Here is an 18,825-nt window from a genome sequence, read left to right on the forward strand (position 1 = left end):
AGAAAGAGTCTATTAAAAATAGGTATATTGTGCCATCTAGTGTTTTATACTATGTATAAATGGGGTTGGATACATTTGTTTTTGCTGTTAAACACTGTTTTAATCTGCACAAATTTCAATTTATTCCACACTGCATTTGCATGTATATTTAAACATGATCAAAATCTACTTTCTCTGTCACAGTTAGGATATTATTTTTTTGTTTGTTTAAAATGTTTTCGGTCTCTCTCAATCGGTCTTCCCCCTCCCCCTCACTCCACCAGTCTCACTCTGTGTTTAAGTGTGTGTGTGTGTGTGTGTGTGTGGCTGGATGTCTGTTACAGTGACAAGAGTTTAACCCTTTCATTGCTGTGTGCTTTGGCCTGCATTAAAGGATAAATAAATCTCTTAGGCCTTGTCTTTTTGGATATATATTTTTTTAAATTACAAAATATGCATATAACCCATATCTTTTAAATTTATTGTTTGCTTTAAATTAAGATTGTATGCTTGGTAATTGAACCTGAATGAATTTAAAATTAAATGTGCTTTATTTCAGATCGATATATTTGTTTTCCTTAAAATATTTACTAACACTAACTTTATTCTCCTCTGAATTATAAATAATTTATTCTGTATAAAATAATACTACCATTAAAAAAACATATTTGAGTTTCTTTTTTAATCAATGTAGTATGTGTAACTTAAAAATAAGCAGATTAAACAGACCTGTTTGAGGGCACGACCTTAAAACAATTCAATATATAGTATTACCAAAAGAGGGCAGAATAGGATTATTTTTAAATGGGGTTGGATGTGATATATTTAAATCTCTATATTGTAATATCTGCACCTTTAAGGTTCTGGGGCCTTCATATTCACATTGGGCCCCACAGTAAATTCCAGGGAGCCCTCATAGTCCAAGAGCCTTGTTTAAGAGGCCTTGTGTAGGCTATGGGACACATATATTACAGCATTAATAAACATTTGTTTTCATTGTTATTGGGTCTTCTGAACCAAACTGGATTGCGCGGCCTTAAACCCCAGCTTTGACCTTGTTGACTTAAAAAAAAGACAGTTTTCACATAAAAAAATATGACACGTCGGGGGAAACATTAAGAGCAGGGTTTAAAACAGAGTCTATGGTTGAAAATAGAACTCTTGGTCTATGATGATTTTTTTGTGAAAATCTCTGAAAGAAATTTAGATTTAGCAGACTTAACAGCTTTCTGAAAAACAGAAAGGGACTCCCTTAAAATATTAAAATACTTTCTTTAATTGACCCTTCGCTAAGCCACGCCCGAAAACCACCACTGGCCAATCGTGTCTTAGCAACTGTAACTAGGCGCGCGAGGTCTGGCAAGCTTTCCAGCGAGGGAAACATGCCGAAGCGTTGTGCGTATGGATTGTGCAAATCTGAACCCGGTATCCTAAAAGTTTGGACGGGGGAGTGGAATTTTTTTCCTTCCCGAAAATCTAAAAGCCAAGGGGAGAAATGACGGGCGTGGATCAGCAGTGTGTGAGACCCCATTCACAACTAAATGTCGACAGGATTAACAAAAACATCTATTGCTTGGAAGTTGCAAATAATGACTGTTCTTTGTTCATAATGCATATATTTTAACGTAAAATAAGACGATTAAAGACAAGACGGAGGCTCACTGACATACTTTAAAACAGTGGTTCTCAACTCCAGTCCTCGGGACCCACTGCTCTGCACATTTTGTATGTCTCCTTATGTAACACACCTGATTCAGATCATCAGCTCGTTAGGAGAGACTCTATGATCTGAACTGAGTGTGTCAGATATTACATAAGCATTTTTAACATAAGCAACCAATTTTAACATAAGCAACGTTTTTTGTTACCTTACATGAAAGTTGTAAGTCTCTCTGAGACGTATATAAGCTCAATCTTACTGTACGGACTCAGAGAAACAAGGAAACACATAGAGCTGGGATAAATACAACATCTAAAAAGTTTCTCTCCTGACATACATGAATAAAGATTTTTCCGTGGCAAAGATAACTGGTGTCCGGTCCCGTGAATCAAATAACAATGGGGGGAAAAGGCTTAATTCCAAGTCTACAGCTCTTTTCGTGTTGTATTTGTGTCGTCGTTAAAATGGCGTTTGTTTGCAGGCGTGCATGTTTTAACACAGACTCGTTGACTGCAATGTTGTCACCTCCAGCCACCTGAACTAAAGAGGGAGGGGACAAAAAGGCTTTTTGTCACTCTAACACAGTCAAGTTCGCCATGTTTCTACCAATCGCCTGGGCGGTAGATTTAGTGGCGCGCAGAGCCAGGTCTGTGGCGCGCAGAGCCAGGTCTGTGGCGCTGCGCAGGACCCTGAAAGCTTCCGGGTCAGGTCCAGACTCGTCCATAGAGCGAAGAAGTTTGGCCTGAAAAACCTGGAGGACAGCCATGGTGTGAAGCGCCGAAGCAGCTTGACCAGCGTAGGCATAAGCTCGGCCAGCGAGAGCTGAATTAATACAGCAAGGCTTAGATTTTCTCATATCCTTTCTCCACAGCGCTGTCGAGCGCGTTGAGGAGGTGGAAGGTTTGAGACTAGCTAAATGTGGTGCTTTCCACGACTTCGTTAACTCGTCGTGTAATGTTACCTCAGGAAAGAAAGAGGCGGGTCTCTGCTGAGGGGCCTGTTGGCGCCCTTGCAGGAAACATTCGAGCCCGAGGTCTTCGACTGCCTTAAGGTGCGTTCACACCGGACGTGAATAGCGCGTCAGGCGCGAGTGAATTCATTGTTAAGTCAATGCAAAGACGCGTTACGCGCGTAAAAAATTCCTGCGGCGCGAATGAGGCGTAGAGCTCGGCGCAGTAGACGCGAATACGCCTCGTTCACGCGAATGGCACGAATTGAGCGTATGGCGCGTTACGCGCAAATGATTTAGTTAGTGCTATTTGTGCATTCACGCGTTTGACGCGAATTTGCGTCTGCCGCCCGAGATGAAAAATCTGAACTTCTGCGTCAATTCGCGCCGCGTTAACCAATCAGGAGCCTAGCTGCTTGCTGTGGTCACGTGGTGAAGTATCTGGATGCTCCAATAAATTATTTTGTAATATGACTGTGGTTCTAATGCACAACAAAGCAAATATTTTATCACATAAAACTTGATTTCAATATATGAGACATATTCATTTTGTATTGAATGCTATTTATTCCATATCTAGATTATATGAAATATTATTATAATGTAAAGGCAACCAACATACTGCACAAGTTCCTGTCTGGACAGTGTTGTGTGGGAGAGAGAGAAAAATCACAGGACAGATTAATCACTTTTGGAGGCTGGCTCCATTTATCATCAAAACAAAAATAATTGACAGATTAGGTGGATGAGGGCGAGGGTGATCCTCGCTCTAATGCGGGACAACAGGTCATCAAGCTGGGCGCGGGACATGCCATGCGGAAGTACCGCTGAAAGCCGCCGTCATCCAGGCGCAGCTCCTGGAGCGAGCCAATGGTGAAACTCGCCACACTGGGTTCGCCTTCGAAGGGTCTGGTGGACACAAATACGGCGACGATTACCCCTACGCCGACCTTCTGCTCTCCAGAGCAAATACAGAGCGGTGACTCTCTCGATGAATGCTCGATCAACATAAAAAAGATGGCCGCCAACGGGTTTCGTTTCTGACGCGCGTGACGTGCGTAAAGTTCGCTTCAAACTTTTGTTTTTACGCGCATCAGTTTCACTCTTGACACGCGAATTAACTCAAAGTGGTCAAGCGTCAAACTAGACGCGGTAGACGCGAATTTGACGCGCTATTCGCGTCCGGTGTGAACGCACCATTAGTTAGCACGCAGAGAAGTTCAGAGTCAAGGCTGGCTCTCACGTCGCTGGCTTGTGTTGAGGGTGCGGGGTTAGTCAAGGAGCCTGTTCATCCCTCGCATTCAGATGCAGCAAGGAAAAGCTGTCATCTTTCTCTTGCTCTCTATCAGATCCCCCAAAAGAGACAAGACCGGCCGCTCGCTGAGAGGGGCGCTGGTCAGCCTGTGAAAACAGGACCGGCGAGGGGGTTTCTCTGGGTGAGAGCGAGGCATGCGGGGACTGGGACAGCTTATGCTCGCATCTGTCTGCTGTAGCATTCTTTGTCCGTGGCGCTGCTTCTTGCGCGGCTCGAGCAAAGGAAAAGCGGAAAACGTGGGGTCGTCGTCGACGAAGCTGGGCAGTCGAGTCCACAGGGTTGCAAGCGCCATCTCATCGCACTCCGGGCAGCCGTCCTTAGAGAGTGCAGCTTCTGCGTGGTCACAGTCCAGACAGGAAGCGCACAAGCTGTGATGATCCGCGCCGAAGAGAGCGCCTCTGCATATGCGTCTCGAGGCATTTGAAACATCTAGAAAATGCTCTAGATAGTGAGTCGCAGCAGCGAACACACTAAGTTTTGCTTAAAATCATATGCACACCGGATCACACAGCAGAACAGCGGGCTGTAGGCAGCGTCCAGTGAAAACCAGGAAGCTGACGTCCTCAGAGCTGCTTAGCAGGTGCTTGTTCCGCTGAAGGCTTTTCGACGGCGCCGAAGGGCTATACTCAACTGGAGATCAGAAGAGTGAAACTTGCTGAAGAAGATTAAATCTGAATTCTATGGCGAAAATGGTTGTTTGTTTCGTGCATCCTAGCCGACTCGCCATAGGTTCGTGAAATTGCCGCAGCACAGCCAATCAGCGCGCTAGACGCTCAGCTGTATGTCTGCTTAAAAATTTGGCTTCAATATTCTTGAGAAAAGGTGTTTTCCCATAGCGTAAGCTAGCTTACCTAATACTTGTTCCCTCCTCTCAGGGAACCGAGGTTACATTAGTAACCAAGACTTTTTCGAGTCTCGGATCGGATTATTTTTTGGATCAGCAAAAATAAATAAATAAATAAATACATACATAAATAAAAATGGGGGGTTTGAGACAAATGTAACTTTGCTTCCCATTTATTACCTAATGAACACTAAGTACTTTGATACCACAGCAAAAACTTCTAACAACCGGTAATAAAGTTCAAACATTATTAAAGACAAATGAACCGACACAAATTAAAAGATTGATATATACTATAAAACAGTTATAAATAGGTAGGTCTAACAACCAATGCACGTTCAAATGCACTGAACCGATGTGATGAAACATCTGATTTCGTTTTCAACTTTACGTTCACTTAAAGACACAACCAACTGTGTACAAGAATACTTGTCGAGACGGATATTTTTATATATTGGTTAAATGTTATTAATCCGCAAATCACATGCATTCTAAACTGTGGAGCCTGGTTGTTACGGATCAACTACGATCCATTGCAACCCCAGTATTAAGTGAAGTGGATGACGCTAAATACAGGTTAGCGGGATCGAAAACGTTTTGAGCTTGTCCACTTTCGACCACAACTACCAGAGGTAGTTGAAAACGCATTTGACCGGATTGCTTTCGTAGTGTAAACGCTAATGTGGTCGAATGTGTTCGAACAGCCACAAAGACAGTCTACTCTAGATCTACTGACCTTATGTGTAACATCATTATGAGAAGAGTGCTAACCAGACGGGATTTAAACTGTCGGCTGGAGACCCAAGTTTGGTTTGAAGATGGAAACGTACCAAGCACAATGTTCACCATTCCTGATGATGGATGCTGGTCTTGCGTCTGTCAGAGAAGAAATGAAAGCTGCTGCTCTACGTATGCTTTTTCTGGTCGCCATTTGGAAATTGTGTGAGCTTATTTTGTCCATTAGATCGAAAGATCTGAAAAAAAAATACATTCACCCACCTATAGACCCTCCTCTCGAAGAAATCATTGTATTTAAGATTTTCCATCTTAAAAATATATCTAAAATTACGTCATATGCTCTCATTGACAAATGCGGAACTAGTTCATGCGTTCATGACCTCAAGGCTAGATTATTGTAATGCTCTACTGGGTGGTTGCCCTGCACGCTTAATAAACAAATTACAGCTGTTTCAAAACGCAGCAGCTCGAGTTCTTACTAGAACCAGGAAGTGTATATTAGCCCGGTTCTGTCAACACTGCATTGGCTGCCTATTAAACATCGTATAAATTTTAAAATATTGCAGATTGCTTACAAAGCACTAAATGGTTTAGCTCCGCAGTACTTGAGCGAGCTCTTAACGCATTATAGTCCTTCACGTCTATTGCGATCTCAAAGTTCCGGCCAGTTGATAATACCTAGAATATCTAAATCGACTGCTGGCGGTAGATCCTTTTCCTATTTAGCACCAAAACTTTGGAACAATCTTCCTAACATTGTCCGGGAAGCAGACACAGTCTGTCAGTTCAAAGCTAGACTAAAAACACATCTCTTTGACCTAGCATTCACATAACACTCTATAGACTTCTATAATTCAATATTAGGCTGCATAGATTAGGTCAGCCAGAACCGGGAACACTTCCCTTGAATCCTGATGTACTCGTTACATCATAAGAATAATGGCATCTACGCTAATTTTTGTGTCTTTGTTTATCCCGAGGTTTTCCCGCAGCCTGCCGAATCCAGGCCGTTTCCAGATCTGACGAAGGACCTTTGCCTGGACCCGATGACAATGCAGTGCTGAAGTGCCAACTAGCCTCTCCCTATGGAGGATCCCTATACCACTCTACAGATAAAGCGTTGTGGAATTTTCGGTTTGCGTACCTACCCGAAGTAATAAAATAAAATCCTGCATCACAATTTATAGGCAAGACAAGTAGTTTGTTTAGGCATGGTTTGTAGGGAATTACAAACCTGCGCACATATATTCAAACGCACATAACTATAGAATCAATTCTTAATGCGCATGTGAACGCCATCAGCGTCTATCACAGGTTCACGTATAAAGTCTGTTTAGAGAGAACGGTGTCGTCTTAGCGGCCCCTAATTTAATAACAAATGACCATTTCGATGGAAGTGAATCAATCAAAACTAACTTTAGCTGGAAATAATATTATTCAAGAACCACTATAAAACCAAACCAATCTCTGTTACCTTAAATTATATGTTCATCTATGTAAAAAAAAATAAAAAAAGCTGCTTTGAAACAATCTACATTGTTAAAAGCGCTATATAAATGAGGATCAACTAACTGCATGCAACAAATCAAGTCAGGTCACCTTCATTTCACTTCGAACCGGGAGCGACCAGACAGCGGAGGATTCTGTTAGCAAATCAAACAATGATTTGTCCCAAAAGAATAATTATCAATTTAGAGTTTGTTATTCGAATAGTCTGATGCGCGTGAGTGTGGGCTGTGATTGGATGATGACCGGTGTCACTTCTAAAGTGTTGTGTTGCGGTTGTATCAGTCAGTGGTTAGATCAGCTTAGCACTCAATAAACGGAACAAGTGAGGTCCCATATGAGACAAATAAATTAGGCCCAATAATCGGGACGTCCCGGCTAATTCGGGACAGTTGGCAACCCTATTGTCGCTGGATGTTGCTAGTCTCTGTACCTTGTACAATTAAATACAATCGTTGCCAAGTCTGCAGTCTGAACACACTTTACCTCAGAGCGCCTGTTAACTGAATGAATTGAAAATGTCACCTGAAAATCCGATAACATCAGCAATTTTCATTCAAGCAGCTGATTTCTGTAAATTAATGTAAAACTAAGCTTTCTACGAACTTGACGTGCAATGCCATGCTGACTGACATGTATGCGCATGAATCACTGTCACACACACGCTCAGAGCAAATATTGTAAGTTACTGCATGATAATACATTTTTATCTAGCAGAATAATAATGCATCACAATACACAGTCTTACGTTTAGTTATGTCTTTTAACTATTATAGTATTTTGAAGGGCAAAAACATGAACTTGAAGAAGTAGACCTAAAGCCAATAGTTAAAGTCAGCTGTCACTTTAGCGCGAGGCCAGTAGCACATTAGCTCCTTAGCCTGAGCAAACTCGATCACATCGAGCTAGCCGGGCGTAGTTTCAGCATCCAGGCACCTCAACTCCACCCTAAACCCCCTTTTTGCCCATTTTCGTTTATCCGGGAGTGACGCGCGTTGACGCACTGCCAAGATGGCGACGGCTGACTCCGCCCACTTTAGGCTTCAAAAACGCTCTTAAGAAACCTACGGGTGACGTCATGGACGCTACGTCCATATTTTTTTACAGTCTATGATGTACACTCAGAGAATAATGTGTTCAAATGTTTTCAGGGGTAGGCTACAGGAGCAGCATAGAGCACCCTCTTGCGGCTGTAGACGGGAATGTTTTCTCGTTGTTCATGTCAGTCAGTATGAATTAATTTTGATATATAAGTCCCACCTGACTATAAGTCGCAGGACCAGCCAAACTATGAAAAAAAAGTGCGACTTAGCAGCAGTCTGGAAAATACGGTAATAGCAAGCATTGGAGCGGCATTATCTTAATGTACTAGCCATAACATCTGGTTATTGTTTGGGCTTTAACTAAGATTGTTATGTAGGCGACTTTAGGGGGCTGCAAGGGTGCCAATAGCAAACGTGGGCGGCATTGTTAAATTGCTTTAGCCATAACCTCTGGTTATTGAACCAATCCGATTGGTAGATTACCTGACTGCAATCTAACCCCGCCTAAGAGTCTCACAAAGAGTCGAACGACGTCTTGCCCCCTATTGACACTATCACTTGGAAAATAAGGTGTTTAGTGTCTAATCTGTAATTTGTTCCACTAACTAACTTGATGCGCAGCGATAATAAACAGACAGACTTCAGAAAATGCCCTTTAGATAACAAATATGATACAAGCATAATTCTGTAAAATAATTATGACATGACATGCTTGTAATTAAAAAACATTAATTATGCCTTATTGCTTAATAACAATTAACAATGTCGCAAAACATACCTAAAAATGCCATTTCTTTCACTTTAACTATATAAATAATCAAGAGGAAAATAAAAGATTATTACATGAATTAAAGTTCGATTGATGACATTAAAGCTACATTTTTTCACTGCCAGAGGTCGCATTTTCAAAACAATAACAAAGGCGAAGCTTGATGACACTATGAAGGAGAGTGGAACGATGGAAGATGTAAATTCATCATCCAGAGATGTATAGAATTCACAAATCATATAAATTATATATCAGCTAATAAATTAATTTAGTATTACCTGTAAGTTTGATCACACTATGTTATGTCATCATAATGAATTAGCTGCCAGGAATGTGAAAAGTAATGCTATATTACCCTGTTACTAATATGTGACTATTTGTCAAATGATTTGGTGGGTTAATGCTGTTTAGTTCTACACGTTTAAAACAATCGTACTAAAAGTACATTTAACCATACCTACAGTATTTGCAAGTGTGATGGATTTAAAAAAATTAATCATAACTAACATTTATTTTTCTTGCAGGAACAACATTCATATGCTTTTGAAATCTTAAATGTTTTGAAACCAGTCGAAAACTCGTGACTTTGGGTGCGTGTAAAAATAACAAATATGGGAAACGAAACTAGACGACAGATGTCTAGAGCCCCTTTCACACAGAGATTCCGGAAAATACACGTATAAAGTGCCCCGGGATTTGACCCGGGTTCGTTTGACTTTGGTTTATTCACACTGCCAGTGATTTTCCGGAATCAGAGAGTGCGTTCCCACACAACCCGTAAAAATCCCGTAAAGACATGTGACATCGGTGTGACATGTAATGTCTCAGCAGCGTCTATAGTTTGCTTATGAGCTGCGATTTCTCTCTCGAGAAACCACGCTTGTGCATTTTTTTCTCTGATTTGATCATAAACTAGCGCATTACGTACCGTTTCACTAGCCTGCTTTCACTTCAGCGTCATCATTACGACACGGCATTGGTTATGGCTTTTGTTCACAGCGCGCGTTCCGGGACTGATCCCGGCAATGTTACTAGGTCTCCAACCCGGCATCGATCCCAGCATCAATCCCGGGTCGTGTTTGCGTTCACACAAAAGGCGTTCTGACAATTTCCAGGCAATTTCCCGGGTTCAACGCGCTGTGTGAAAGGGGCTTAGGTTTGAAGCCTTGGGTATTAGTTTGCTTCAACCTAGTAACAGAAGAGTTTGCATATGAAGAACCAATCAATTTGTAGGGAAATTATGTAATATTTCATGTAATTTTTGCTATGCTCCTTGAAAAGGAGGTTTTGGAGGGATGTGTAGGTGACTGGCTTGAGACCAGTGGAGGTGAACAGTCCTATCCAGTCACTTTAATTACACAATGTCTTTCTTTATTAGGTGTGTGTGTGTGTGTGTGTGTGTGTGTGTGTGTGTGTGTGTGTGTGTGTGTGTGTGTGTGTGTGTGTGTGTGGTTTCTAGGAGGGAAAGGATATGGGATTCAATTAGCTACATGATGCCACAATACAAGGCCACAATCCATTTGAATGACAATCAAACATTTGTACAAGAACTTAGAATGCAGGAAATTAGCTAGGTAGCCTATACAAACAAAGTCAATACATAAATTCCATCTGCCCCGTACTTAAAGGGATAGTTCATAGTTTCCTTCTCTGTGGGCCTCTAGTCGGGTAACGTAGTGTGATAGCGTAGTGCTACGGCACACGTAGGCTCACTATTGGCCGACGCTGGTCATGTGTGTGATGCGTGTCACGTACAACAACAGAAGCTTACGCTGTTATACTAGTGAACTGACTCGAGGCCCACAGAGAAGGAAATGAATAGTTGAAATAAAGTCATTATTTTTGTGTGTTTTTTGCGCACAAAAAGTATTCTCGTCATTTGATAAACTTAAGATTGAGCCACTGTAGTCACTTGGACTATTTTAACGATGTCTTCAATAACTTTTCGGGAAACAAGTTTCAATCCCTGAAGAAGCCTATGGAGGAGTGATCCAGCTCTCAGATTTAATCAAACATATCTTAATTTGTGTTCCGAAGATGAACGAAGGTCTTACGGGGTTGGAACAACATGAGGGTGAGTAAATACTGACAGAATTTTCATTTTTGGGTGAACTAACCCTTTAATGAACTGATAATGCCTATAAATACTCAAATGCACATATTCTTACAACTACCACAGTGAGTCACATGAGCAATATAAACGGTTCAATCTAACAGTACATTTAAATAGACTAAAAGGAATGCAAGGTTTGTGTACATTCTCATAATTAACTTAACATATCAAAGGAGAAACGTATGGAACTTACATAGTTCAATAACGCACACAAGGCATGAGACACGGCATTTCCAGCAGCGACACACAAGGATTCCTTCATGTGGCATGAACAAAGAGAGAGTTGTGTACAGGTGCTGTCTAATAAAGTCTGTGGCTGATTGAGGCTAATTTGTTGAAGGTGTGGTGAACAGCATGGGGAACTGAGTGGCAAAGAAAATGGGGCGTGGCAACTGCAGGACAGAGAGGAAAACTTCCAAACACTCCCTAGTCTATAAAAACTGTTGTATTCCATTTGCTGGTGGGATTCTCTCTGAATTTTGTCTGAGATCCTCTGGCCATGATTGTAAAGCCCCGTTCACACCGCCAGCGACTTTGTCGCTGTATGTCGCTCGGCTCTGTACTGTGAAGTCGCTTGTGGGCGTTTGTAGTGCTATCGCTCTAATGTTATTGGTAGACTGCACGTCTGGCCATATCTATACAAAATACCATCACAAGTGATATATACAACTATACAATTTTAATTTGATTAGGAATTAGGCTCAAAAGAAACAGTATGCTGTTGGGAGAGTGTTTTAATATTACCACAGCAGTGTTCAGTGGATTAAATAATTTACTAGGTTAACGATCGATCAATCAACAAATTAAACTCACTCATACGGTCATAAATTACTAAAACGTCATTCGAATTTGACAAATAATCAATTTCTTGTCCCTAATAGTCAACATAATGCAGGGGAAACTGTAAAACGAACTGCAGGAGTACTAAACTTGCATCATTAAATTACACCACTTGAACTATAAATGTATGAATTGAACTCACTGAGACTGTCGACAGTTTCTTTTCCATGCAACATTTTATTATATATACAGTCAAATCACATAAAACAGTGAAATCGTCCTCGAACTCCTCTGACTTGCCTACACTCGAGACGGTGACGTGTGCTCCACTGAAAGGCTTCTTTCCTATTGGTTGTCGCTCACAAAAATCGCTTCTCATTTGCATAAAGTTGAAATTTCTCAACTTTTGTCGCTTGTCTCTTGTCACTTGACACGCCCACATTCTGTCGCCAACGGTCAATGTCGCTCGTGTCGCCGGAAGTCTCCAGCGCTCCATTGAAATGAATGGGATCATGTCGCTTTGTCGCTGCGTGTCGCTGGCAGTGTGAACGGGGCTTAAGGCTCCAGCTTGTAATGACTCTCCCTGCCTCTAGTTGGCGCTGAGCTGTAATTATTCTCCCAGCCACTAGGTGGCCACAGCTTATGCACAATTCATTGTTGCCACTCATTAGTGTTTGATTTATACCACCTGTGGGGTTCATTAGCTTGTTTGCATGGGCCTATTTAAGCATGCCTATTTCTTACAGTTGTGTTCAGTCTTGAGCCTACTATATCTGTATTTTCATTGCCAAGAAAGCTGTGTTTGTTGTATTTTTGGATTTGCCTAACCTTTTGTTTATTTGATTTATTCTCTGGAAGCTCGGCTTCCTTTTTTGTTGTACTTTTAAACTTAAACTCTTCAGTAAAGACACCTTTTGTTCAATCATCTAAGTATCCAAGTTATACTTCTGCCCTCGGGTCCATCTGCTGATAGTCATCCACTCAGTGGTAAAGAAGCAGCTCAGTTGAGTTGAAGACCAGAGTTCAATCCCAGCCTCAGACACCCATCACAGTGATTAAAGCTTCTTCTTGGGAGATACTCTGAGAATTGCTCGAGTACTCTCCCGGCGATGATTAAAGCATCTAAAAGGACTATTTCTGAAGTCTGTCGGTTATTATTGCTGTGTAGCAAGTTTTTTTTTTAAATAACCCCTTAAACCATGACTTCTAGCAAGTTTTGTGGATAGAAATTGACATTTTGAGACAAACAAATATGACATACCATCAACAGATTCAAGGCATGATTATTGCAGCACGTACCTTGAACTGGTCACAAACAGAAACCATCATTTTATAATTTTAGACAGGATTATTCATGTTTTTTTTCCTTTGTGTTAATTTTCAGCTATAAGGTAGAAATTGATAGGGGGAAAATTATGGTGTCTCCCTCGAGGTCTCTTTCCTCCCTCACCTGCACTACTGATCTTTTTTTCTGTAACACACTTTAACACTTATGTAACCAGTACTTTCATTTACTTTATCCTGTAAACATTTTGAACATTAAAATCCAAATGAAACTTTTCATTAGTTTAAAAGGCGACTAGCTTACATAGCCTATTTTACTTCACTACCCTCCAGGGACGTGCAGAGAGTTCAAGAAGTATTACGCTCATCTAGACTGCATTTATTTAATCAAAAATAAAGAAAAAACAGTAGGCTAATATTGTGAAACATTATTACATGATGTTCTTTTTAACATTTTATTAATCAAAGAATCTTTAAAAAAAAAAAAGTCCGCTTTCTCCTTTCCACAAGCGCTTGCTCTCCCATGGCGTCTGTCGTTGCTATGCAACCATGAACAGAGGCGCGCTTGGAAAAACGAGCGAGCCGCGTCGCTTCTATTATGAGCGCGCATGCCGCATTTGAAATAACGAATTTGCACGCGCAAAAAACGCTTTATCTTTTCTTGTCATCAAGTGGATTCAGAGCCACCGCATACAGCGCCGCCGGTCGCCATGTCTCAGTGTTTTTAGGTGTGTAAGTGAATAAAGTCAATGTCGTGATATTACTGATCATGGAAAGATTTTGCAGCGGCGCTGAAAATCCAGCGGCGGCGCTGCTGAATAGAGCTCGGGCGTAGACGTCATGGAACGGTGCATTGTGGGTAACGGCGGCCATTTTAGAGGTCACTCAAATGCTGGTTGGAGTAAGGTAATAGCGTAACTGTCCGGTCTCCGGAAAAATAAATGAGTTTATTGATTTAAAAACGATTGTATTGCTCCAGAGTTAACAGAACTGTGTCCATGGCAACGCTTTGTTTTCATGGCAACTGTGTGTTATATGTAGCAGTGGTCTGTTATCAAGAAATAACAGACCGCATTCAACATTAGTATTCAACCAAGCCATGTAATAATAACAACTAAACTACAGAGCTCCAGCAATAGAATAATATGTAAGCTATTAGTAATAATAAAGTGTTCTAACATTTAAGATACAGAGCTACAGCTTCAGCAACAGAATACCATTTAAGGTCCAGTACAGAGGAGAATATAGCTAGGAATTACCACTGCATTTGTGTGTCTATTGGCTGATGCTTTCTAGAAATGTAAAGTACAAATTGTGCCATAGCCTATTAGTATTGCACTAACCTAATCTATCCACCAGAATCTAGATGAATAAGCGAGGTGACATTGCTAATCGAGAATTGATATGCTGATTTGGCTAACATCTACATCCGTATTTTTTATATTTAACAGCTTGCTCCCAAAACACAGCAACATACTTACTGTTTTAATCTTAACAGCAGAACTTTAGTTAACTGCTAAATGAATACATTCAATGTAAATGTAGCTAGCTAGTTTACTCTGGCAGCTGAAAATCTTTTGACCATGTCATAAAAATATCAGTTAGCCGTTAGCACTAACGGAGTTGACTACAAAGCAAAGCAAAAAGACCACCACTTATATGATTTATGAGGTGTTTGCCCTGTCGATCGTGAGACCGATTACAGCAGTCCACAATACAGCAATACTGAATAATTTTTCTAAAAATAACCTAAATTAAACCTAATATTATCTAATGACCAACGTAATTACGTACTGCCTACTATACAGTGCATATACTTCCGTACCGTGATTCCCACAATGCATCGCGACGTGACGAAACGATCCCGAGCTCTATACATTGTAGGGGAAACACTGGAACTAAATTACTTTGCCACGCTGAAAAGACAGTAACACGTAACCTTCACCTGATTATTGGAGACTGTCGTTGGACCAATTGGGCAGGCCTTACAATATAAATTCTTGCACTTAATATAAATTATTTCACTAGCCTAGTGGTGACAGAGCTTAAACAGACTCTTGACCTCATCTGCTTCAAGTTTTTTTTTTTTCTCCAGTTTTTCGGCACCGAGTTTAAAAAAAAAAAACTGTCATGTTAAAAGTTCAACTTTTAAAAACACGTCTCAACGCCCTGAGCTTTTTTTCCATTTTGATTGCGTTTTTTTAAAAGCACAAACGCGTTCCATCATTTAGCTTATAATAAGTACATTAGGGGTGCTCCGATCAGGATTTTTGGGGCCGATCGCCGATTACTGGAAGCTGTATCACCCGATACCGATACCGATTACAGGGTCTATTTGAAGACTTCTTTTTATCATGTAGCATTACTTATTAAACTATATTTAACAACAATGTACATTAAGTATTACATTTAATAGAAGACAATGCATAATGAATTGACACCTGTGTATAGATTTTCAAGCAACGTGTATTAACATAGCAGCTTGGTTATTGGGAGCAGCTTAGGGCTTGACACACAACTTTCCTGTAGAATATAAAATAAAATAAATAAAAGACAGAACATCTGAGTCTTTAAATTTAGCTTTAGACTACTTTAAACTAAAAACAGCAACAAAAAAGGCTATAGCCAAAATAATGTTTTGAGTCAGTCAGCCATCAGTTTTTCTAATACACTTAAAGGACCACAGGTAGTAAAGTGCACAGCAACAAAAACTAACAACTTCCATATCTGTATCTATAACTTTGCTTTTTTCTGGGATTCTTAGTCAGATTTTGTGTGCATTTATTGAGGAAGAGGGAGGTATAGAGAAACCTTTGTGTGTGTGTGTGTGTGTGTGTGTGTGTGTGTGTGTGTGTGTGTGTGTGTGTGTGTGTGTGTGTGTGTGTGTGTGTGTGTGTGTGAAGAACCCTTGCAAAATTATTAGGGATGGGGCCGATCCGATCCAGTATCGGTATCGGCTCCGATACAGCCATTTTTGCCGGATCGGGTATCGGTCAGACGAGGCCGATCTAAATCCGATATTGTGTGTTTACTATTGTGTTATTGTTAAGCACCACAAAAGTATTATAAAGCACCATTAAGTGTTCGTGCACTATATTATAAGTGTTCTGAAGTCATTCTATAGTATAATGTGAGATAGAAATGAATATTTAAGTCATTAAATTCAAGATCACGTAAACTGTTCCCTCCGCTGCGGCTGTCAATCATTCTTCATTCAGCATTCAACAGCGCGTCGCGTTCGGTTATGACAGTCAACTCGATGAAACTCTCCAAGATGATTAAATTACTATTATTATACTTGATCTGTAGATAAAGCTCTATGTTTTCGGATAAAATGACTATCTTGCTGGACTTGCTGTACCTTAATCATGTTACTTTTTAACGTTATCTGTTAGATCACAACACTGGAGAGCACTATAATTGTTCTTCAAGCACACAGTAACTGAAATTTAAAACTGTTAAAAGAAAAGGCTGAATAAACTATTGCATATATAGATACTGTACAATACACTACGCATCAATATGTCTTTCTTTTGTGCGTTGAACTTTTCAATGCGGACTCGACGCGCTGCGCGCTGTGACTCCATGTTGCTTCAAGCGCATCATTCTGCGCTCGGGATGCGCATAAGCGCTTTGAGCCGCACTGTGTTGGAGTTTTTCATAATCATATCATAATACTTTTGCGCAATGAAAGATTATTAAATGTCCCATCTATCATATGTTGCTGCCTCAATAAACAGCTGTGCTATACATTAAAAAAATGTCTTAATTTTATAGTAGCTAGACTATATATAAAATAATTTATCTTTTTGATTTTTGTTATCTTGTTTTTTATGAATGTATTTTACAACAATACAAACAGCAATGTGTAACGTTTTACCAGATTTGGTGCTGGTGCCTACACTTATTGTCTCTTATTTGTTTCTAACCTTATACTTACCTCAAATTGCTTTTTGGGACATACATGCATACATATCATACTTGCCTGTAGAGAGAAGTTTATTGCAGCATCATATAAAATCAACTATAATGATAATAATAATATTAAAGCAAACACAGCTCTGGTATCGGAATAGTATCGGTATCGGCCGATATCCAAATTCAGGTATCGGGATCGGATCGGAAGTGAAAAAATGCGGATCGGTGCATCCCTAAAAATTATTTAATTTTATACAGATTAAGAAAGCCACCACTACTGGTCACATCTATGGTTAGATTGATTTTTTTTAGATCCAGTGAAGTCTGTCCCACCATGTACCTAATATAAATAAATAAAACATCTTCAGTTAACTAGCAGATCATTCATTTAGTTCGCTATTAAATAATGTGTTTTTGAACTCAAGCTGCGCGCTCGTTGCCGCGGCGATCAGTTGAATGGATACAGTGCTCTGTGTCTCGCGCAGTCTTCATTCGGACGCGCGCTTCAATCTATTGCCGTTGCGGACTCGATTCATTCCGGTGTAATCACAAAATAAAACACAAACGTATCCTTGCCTGATATAACTGTAACTGCTGATGAACATATTCAGTTTTGATGAGAGAAAAAAATATGTACGAGTGATTTGACGGACGCACACCCAGCCGGGGGGGCGGGGGGTTGGATACATTTTTGTCATTGGTTGTTGCGTTAAATCTTAACCAGATACAATAGTGCTATTTTCTGATTGGCTATCGTGTAGCTCGACGAACACGAGAGGAGACGCGCTTGATTCATGCCGGTTCCACAGTGAGAGCGGCGCGGCCAGAGTTTTGGCCGCTGCGGCATATTAAATATATTACAAATAGTTTTTCAGCATGAGAAATACAATGTGTGGCAGGAGAGCGTGACAAAAGACCGAAATGAGTGACTGTCACGCTCAATGCTTGACACTTGAGAGCCATGTTGTAGAATTGCCAGACCGGTGAAGCCATTTTTACCAGGGCGTAAAAAAATTGTCTCGCGAGTTTTGCGTCATCTGATCGGCTTTTCTGGATCGGCCTTTATAGAGACCGCCGATCACACATCCCAAAGCAATTATCGGCCGATTATGATCGGCGACCGATCAATCGGAGCACCCTTAAAGTACATAGATGCCTATGTGTCTATGGGAGTGTCAGTCTACAGGTTTCAATAAACCATTGTTTATTCAAAGAGACCTGGTAAGGTAATAGCCCAATAAAGATGTTCAGAGAAATTAGAAAATGGAAAATAAAATGCAATAAATGCATGCAGGATATTGAAGTTATTGATGCACTTAAAAAAATTCTTAGCACCTCATCTGAACTGTAAAAGCCCCCTTTTAGCACCCCAAAGGAAAAAAATTTGGGGGTGCTAAAAGGGAAATGCACCCCCAACTGTGAAAAAAAATCCCATTTAAACAGTAGGTAGCACAATTCGACAGCGAAAAACACGACCTATGAGATTGTCCTACTACCAGAATCATATTTATGAGGTTTGAGGCTTTATTAACGTTCATATCTACCTCTACCCTAAACCTATTAAAACAATGCAAATATAGTGTTGGTGGCACAATCTAGGGATGAACAGGGCACAACCTAATGCGGGGCTAGTTGTAACACTCATGGTTTAATACTTTCCACATGTGCTAGCATGACGAAACTTAGTGCATTTACTTGTTGCCATATCAACAATATATAGAGAAAAAAATTGTGCCAAAAGATATCACTGAACATTTATTTAACTATAGCAAAAGTACATTTCTTAAGTAATTTTTCATCTCTATTTTTTTGTTTATTTAAAATTAGACAAATCTGATATTATTTTAATCTTATATCTGTTATTTAACAGTTGGATGTTTAATGCTGATCTAACCAGCAGAAGACACTCGCAGGGTTTAAACCCCAG

General features: G+C 40.4%; 1 protein-coding gene and 1 pseudogene across 3 annotated transcripts in view; both read right to left on the reverse strand.

Annotated features, from left to right (window-relative positions):
- Positions 1-18,825, reverse strand: part of LOC143735223 (uncharacterized) — a 395,094-nt pseudogene that overhangs the window by 342,398 nt on the left and 33,871 nt on the right. The window lies entirely within an intron of this gene.
- LOC143734907 (uncharacterized) overlaps positions 1-18,825 on the reverse strand; it is a 328,536-nt gene that overhangs the window by 308,347 nt on the left and 1,364 nt on the right. The window lies entirely within an intron of this gene.

This window comes from Siphateles boraxobius, unplaced genomic scaffold, assembly GCF_051911475.1.
Source record: "Siphateles boraxobius isolate OS27281-9 unplaced genomic scaffold, OSU_SipBor_1 13, whole genome shotgun sequence".
In the NCBI taxonomy this organism is placed as follows: domain Eukaryota; kingdom Metazoa; phylum Chordata; class Actinopteri; order Cypriniformes; family Leuciscidae; genus Siphateles; species Siphateles boraxobius.